Source organism: Tenrec ecaudatus, chromosome 4, assembly GCF_050624435.1.
Source record: "Tenrec ecaudatus isolate mTenEca1 chromosome 4, mTenEca1.hap1, whole genome shotgun sequence".
Taxonomy (NCBI): domain Eukaryota; kingdom Metazoa; phylum Chordata; class Mammalia; order Afrosoricida; family Tenrecidae; genus Tenrec; species Tenrec ecaudatus.
This window is the reverse complement of record NC_134533.1, coordinates 198,436,216-198,443,004: the sequence shown is the minus strand read 5'-3', so window position 1 is coordinate 198,443,004 and position 6,789 is coordinate 198,436,216. Positions and strand designations below refer to the sequence as shown.

The window sequence follows — 6,789 nt, the reverse complement described above, 5'->3', positions numbered from 1 at the left end:
CTGTTTGGATGTCGACATGTTTTAGAAGGCATCTCAATAAGACTAAGATGTGCACGTTCCCGAGAAAACTTGCCTAAAGGCTTCCTCTGATCACGGAGACAGGCTTAAACATGGTTTTGTTTGGAATAAACCCGCGTGGGTAGGAACGGGAATTCTAGCAGCATTTTTACTCAGCCTTGAATGTCTATTCGTCTCCAGTAGAACAAGCATTTAAATTGTTTGTCCCAATCTATATCTTTGCTGAACTATGGTTAGCCTTCAGTTTAGGTTTTTTTTTGGGGGGTGGGGGTGGGGCTGTCAAACGTTCCCAGAAGGGTATACCATTTTACATCCTGACTAGCCATAGACTGCCACGTCGTTCTTAAGATAGATGCATCTACATTTTTAAATTTGGCTGGAAGCCTATGTTTGAGCTCTGGCATAACCCCTGGTCTAGCCTTACCTGTTCTGGTCACATCACACACCTTTCAGCTTGCTCCCTGATCCTTTTGCGTGCTGCTGCCCCTCTGCTCTGGCACCACGGTTTTCACCATCTCCTTTCAGTGGATCGATTCCTGCTAATTCTTCACGTCTCAGTCTTAAGGCACTTCTTCAAGGAAATGTTCTTAATATTCCAGACTGGGCTAGAGCTCAAATGATCTGGTTCTTTAGTGTTTTATTACTTAGCTCTTTATACTATTGTTTGGATAAAAGTTGATCAAACTTGGTTGGTTTTGTTCAACCATTCATGCGTTTTTTTGCGTTGTCACCGCGGTTGCAATTCAGTTGCTGTGTAACCGCACGCCTCTTCCTGCCTACCTGGAGGCTGTTTCACCAGTCTTTCTTTCTAGCCGCCTTTCTGAGCGTCATTTTAAGGAATATGCTGCCCCTCTGGTTCCGTTGGGGTTAATCGTCCTGGGAAGCACATTCCGCCCTGCTGTGATCACGCATTTTATAGAACAGTAAACCTTACTGCCATTGGGCCATTTCTGACTCATAGTTTCAGAGGCTATAAATCTTTCTGGGCACAGAAAGAACAGGCTTCCATATTGTTGGGATGGATGTTGATCGCTGTGTGTGTGTGTGTGTGTGAATTTTAGGGCTTGAAGGGTGTCTAAGAGACTCACTCTCAGCGAATCCACTAGTCTCTATTGGGCCAGGAGGCTGATCTCTTTTTAATGTGTTTACACTTTGTTCTACACTTCTCCCTCTCCCTTTTTGTCTAGGTCTGCCTACTGCGATCCTGAGCGGAGCGGTTGGTGGGGGTAGCCAGCCATCATCTAGTTCTTCTGGTCTCAGGCTTTGTGGACTATAGTAGGGCAGTTGGCCTAGTTTTCCCCAGGGATGTGCTGCTAAGGCTGTCCACACAGTGGCTTATTATTTGAAGGTGTTTGGTTGCAGGCTAGATGTTGTCAGAGCTTGTCCCATATATGCTCTACAATACCCTTGGAGATAGTCATTACATCACCTACATATGTGGAAATAGTCCATATATCTATAGAAACTCATGCTTGCACTCACATCGTCCCTCACCCGTCTTTTTGGCTAGGTATCTACTTGTAGATGCTATTGGTTATGCCAAGGTCATGTGCACAATAGTCCTTACGTTGCTGTCTTTTCTTCGTGTGCATCTCTCAGCATTTGCCTTTGCCAGGGACCGTGTTCGGCTGCATCCCGCCGCCACTGTGAATTCCCTTTCCCTTCGCCCTCATGACACTCCAGGTCGCAATCAGCCTCCCTTCTCCTGCCGTTCCTGCTGACCACCACGTCATATTTCTTCCTGGATATAAATCTTTCCTTCTTCTTTTTTGGCCGATCAGTCACAAGCTCATTTGCCTTTAATCTGCTTTCCTGAACATCAGCTGCGCCATGTAAGGAAATAAAATGCAAACAATGCATTTGCTTGCCCTTGTGTGCTACCACAGAAAATTTTTTAAAAAAGAGGGAAGGAAAATAAAGGAGCAGATCCCATCTCTGTTCCATAGCTGGGTTAGAAACATGAAGCGTCAAACCCAGGTATCGTATACTGCCGTCACGTGAGATGCGTGTTCACAGACACGGGGTCACAGCAGCCACGTGCAGAAAGGCCTGGTTCAGGGGGAAGAGCCACAGTTGAGTAGTAAGGGTCACAGGAGGAGGAGGCTGAGAATGCAGCCTGCTTGCAGTTGGCTTGCCACATCCCAGGTGAGAAGGGTGGGTTCCCTTGGCCGCGTAGGCTCGCCCCCCAGTGGGTGTGGTCAGGCCCTGTCCTGTGGCCCCATCAGCATCTCTCAGACCTGGTTCACAGGCAGACCTGTCTAGCACCATCCACTCTGATCCCCGGGGCGGCTGTCTTGGGTGCCACATGGACCAGTATGCTACACACACCCTCCAGTGTAACCTGCCGAGGAAATGACGGTGAAGCCAATTCTGTGAAGCAAACCTGACTGAATTTGCTGGCTTAAGATAAAAAAATTTTTTTAAGTGAGCAGGATCCTTTCTTTTAAAAAGTTGTGCCTAAAGGCAATTCCACTTTATTCTTTGCTTGACTTCTGTCTACATCCCATTGGGACAGGAGCCAGGGTCTAGCCCGCGTCAGTCCTTAGTAGCAGGGTCCCGGCTTTTCATACCCCAAATAAGTAAGCCATGCTGGGAAGAGACCATAGGAACACGGAGGGCTTCCAAACTGGTCAAAGGCTATTTCCAAATCCGGTTCATTCTGTGGCTCGACTGTCCCCTGAGACCTTCATCCAGGCCGGGTGATGCTGTAGCGTTTGCCCTCGTTGCTGTCCCACCGCGTCCGTCCATTGCACTCACAGCACGTGGCAGATTCCATTCTTTCCTAAGACTGGATTTTTTCAGGTAAGCCGATGTCAAAAGAAAACGTGTCCCCATTACATACCGACAGGGGGCGCCTGTGAAGTTTCCCCAGGGCTGCATGTCATTCCGACTTTCACACGCTTCTCAAAAGCCAGGTCTGCACCTTCACGGTGCCTGCAGTGGCTTTGTCCTTCAGCACACAGTTTTCAAGGCACACATAACCCGTCTGCTGAAGTCTCAGTCGTTGCCGGAAGGCTGAGAGAAATCCCGGACAAAGCCTCTCTCTGCGGTTGTCTAAATCCTGATGTTGTCTGGGAGCCCCGTGATGTTACAGGGAATGTCTAACGGGTCATCAAACACTGAGAACACGTTGACCATTGTCAGGGCCAGCCCTTGGTTGTCTGCAAAGGACACCGGCTTTTTGACCTTTTCCTCCTGGACGGTCAGGGCCACCATTCCACTGGCTTCATTCTTGCTGCTCCGCTGAGTACAGGGCCTCAGACGTTTACTGGTCTTTGGAGAGACCTTGAGGGCGAACTTCTCTCTGCCCAGGGAAGGGGCCATGTGGTTGTGTCTGTACTCTGTGTCCACAGCCATCACTGGGCTAGACCAGTAGGCTAGAACACTTTTGGGCAGCACAGAAGCCCAGTTCCCAGCTTTCTCGCTGTATCAGATAGCCGGAGGCAAGTGGCAAAGGACTAGCGCGGCCACCGACGACATGAGCATCTTCCTGTCCTGGAGACTGGGCCTGGGCTGGCCTCCCAGAGTGTGATGGACAGGAGTAGCATGTCGGCATAGAAGAGAAGCCACCTATGTCATAACAATTAGATTGAGCTACAAGGAAGTGGGAGGAGGTTGGACCACACCCAAGGAGGACCAAACCCATGTTGGTCCAACACAGTAATGGAAAAGGACAGAAGGGGGAGAGAGAAAAAGTGGGAGTTGAGAGTGCAATGCTAACAAGGGAGCAGGCCATTAATCCACCCGGGGGAGAGCACTGGTCTTGTCTCCACAGAACCTGGAAGGGGCACGCAGACCCTCCCATGAAGCACCAAACCACAAGGACAGCGTGGTCACATGGAAGGATGCATGGAAAGAGAGAGTTACAGGGCTGGCCTCAGCGAGAGCCAAACTGACCCCCTCCCTGGAAGTGGGTGTGGCAGAGAGCAGGTTGGGGAGAGGGGCCAGCATGCTACACCCACATGGAGGCAGGCCTGGAGGGAGGAAGAGAAAGAAAGTTGGACTGGGCCCCAAGCTGTCACAGGATGCTCAGAGGATGGCATCCCTGCTGGGAGCTAATGGAACACAGAGGGCCTGGGAAAAGGACAATAGCACATTTCACACTGTTCCCTTACTGGAGCAGACTGCGACCGAGGACATTTCTGGGGTCACATAGTGGGGAACAGCATGGTTTGAACCCTCCAAAATGGAGTGAATCAAGAAGGGAGCATACCTGGATAAACAACTGGGGAGAAAACAACTGGGCTGACTGTTGGGGGGACAAGGGAGAGGGGGAGGGGAGGGGGAAAGCAAGTGGTGCTAACAAGCCCAGGGACAAGGGAACAAGTGATCCAAAATCGGCAGCAAGGAGGGTGTAGGAGACCTAGTAGGGTTTGAACAAGGCTAAAGTAACCGAGAGGAAATGCTGAAACCCAAATGAAGGCTGAGCATGATAGTGAGACAAGAGGAAAGTAAAAGGAAATAGAGGAAATAACTAGGAGGTAAAGGGCATTTATAGAGGTCTAAATACAGGCATGTACATATGTAAATATATTTATGATGAGGAGGAAATAACTTTATGTGCATATATTTATAGGTTTAGTATTAAGGTCACAGATGGACATTGGGCCTCAACTCAAATACTCCCTCTATTTCTATTAAACTGACATTCCATCATGCTCACCTTCCCAATACAATCACCGAAGACAAATGGGTGCATAAGCAAATGTGATGAAGAAAGCTGATGGTGCCCAGCTATTAAAAGATATAGCATCTGGGGTCTTAAAGGCTTGAACATAAATAAGCGGCCATCTAGCTGAGAAGCTACCAAGCCCACATAGAAAGAATTAGCACAGCAGCCTGGGTGATCATGAGGTGTTGAAGGGATCAGGTATCAGGCATCAAAGAAGGAAAACTCGTATCATTGTGTGCTCTCCTTCCTGATACGACTGCTGAGGAAAAATGGGTGCATAATCAAGTGTGGTGAATAAAGCTGATGGTGCCTGGCTATCACAAGATATAATGTCTGGGATCTTAAAGGCTTGAAGGTAAACAAGCGGCCATCTAGCAAAGAAGCAACAAAACCCACATGGAAGAAGCACACCAGCCTGTGTGATCATGAAGTGTTAAAGGGATCAGGTAGCAAGGATCAAGGAACAAAAATCACATCATTGTGAATGAGGGGGAGAGCAGAGTGGGGACCCAAAAACCATTTCTGGGCAACTGGACATCCCCTTACAGAAGGGTTGTGGAGAGGAGACAAGCTGGTCAGGGTGCAGTATAGCAATGATGAAACATACAACTTTCCTCTAGTTCTTTAATGCTTCCTCCCCCAACTATCATGATCCCAATTCTACCTTACAAATCCGGCTGGACCGGAGGATGTGCACTGGTACAGATAGGAACTGGAAACATGGGGAATACAGGCCAGATGAACCCCTCAGGACTAGTGGTGATACTGGGAGGGTGGAGGGAGGGTAGGGTGGAAAGGGGGAACCAATTACTAGAATCTCCATGTGACCTCCTCTATGGAGGTCAGACAACAGAAAAGTGGGTGAAGGGAAACATTGGACAGTGTAAGATATGACAAAATAATAATGGCTTGTAAATTATCAAGGGTTCATTAGGGAGCGGGGAATGGGGAGGGAGGGGAAAAATGAGGAGCTGATGCCAGGGGCTCAAGTGGAAAGCAGATGTTTTGAGAATGATGATAGCAACAAATGTGCAAATATACTTGACACATGTATGGATGTATGGATTGTGAAAAGCGTTGTATGAGCCCCCAATAAATGATTAAAAAATAATTGTATTGGGGGCTCTTACAGCTCTTATCACCATCCATCCATCCATCCATCCACCCATCCATCCATCTATCCACCCATCCATCCATCCATCCATCCATCCATCCATCCATCCATCCATCCACCCACCCACCCATCCATCCATCCATCCATCCATCCATCGTGTTAAGCACATTTGTACTTGACACACAGGATATGTTGCCATCATCATTTTCAAAACATTTTCTTTTTATTTGAGCCCTCGGTATCAGCTCATTTATCCCACACACACCCCCTCACTCACTCATAAACCCTTGATACATTATAAATTGTTATTTTTTCATGTCTTATACTGATATTATAGTGTTCTATAATATCATAGTGGTCCATAGTTCGTTGGTCCAGCAGTCTTGTACAATTGTGACCACAATCAGTTTCCAAACATTCTTTTTCTTCTTGAACTTTTTGATATCATCTCCCCTTCACAAGCCCTCTTCCCTCCCCAGTAATTTGGTGATTTTAAAACAATTTACCGAGTTTGTAGTTTTATGTTTGTTTTGATGTTCCCTCTGCGTCGTCCACTGTGCTGGATGATCTCTACGGGCGGGGAAGAGATCAATACTTACAGTCGACACCGTGCAATGAATGTCTACAGTGTCTCCTCAGGTTCTAGAACCATCCTGGCAAAGCGTAGGTTCTTGCTCAGTGTTGGGTGAAAAAATAGAGTGAAAGCTAATTGTAAAGATCGTTGCAGATACTTTTTGTTTCTGTGGGGAAATATAAAGCTTTGATCATATGAAAGTTAAAAGCAGAGCACTGGGAACATTTCCCGTGTCGAACATAATCTGTGAATAAAGGATCTCATGGTAAAATATGGTACGAGGTCCCCACAACCAAACTCACTGCCGTTGAGTCATGTCTGACTTCAGATGGCCCGGTGGGGTTTCAAAGACTGTGCATCTTTGTGGAAGCAGAAAGCCCCATCTTCCTCCCACAGTGGGTTTGAACCACT

The 6,789-nt window shown here is 47.6% G+C and overlaps 1 pseudogene; it reads right to left on the bottom strand.

The window, feature by feature from the left end:
* Positions 1–2,560: 2,560 nt before the first annotated feature.
* LOC142447267 (protein phosphatase 1 regulatory subunit 3B-like) lies at positions 2,561–3,375 on the bottom strand (annotated as a pseudogene).
* Positions 3,376–6,789: the final 3,414 nt, after the last annotated feature.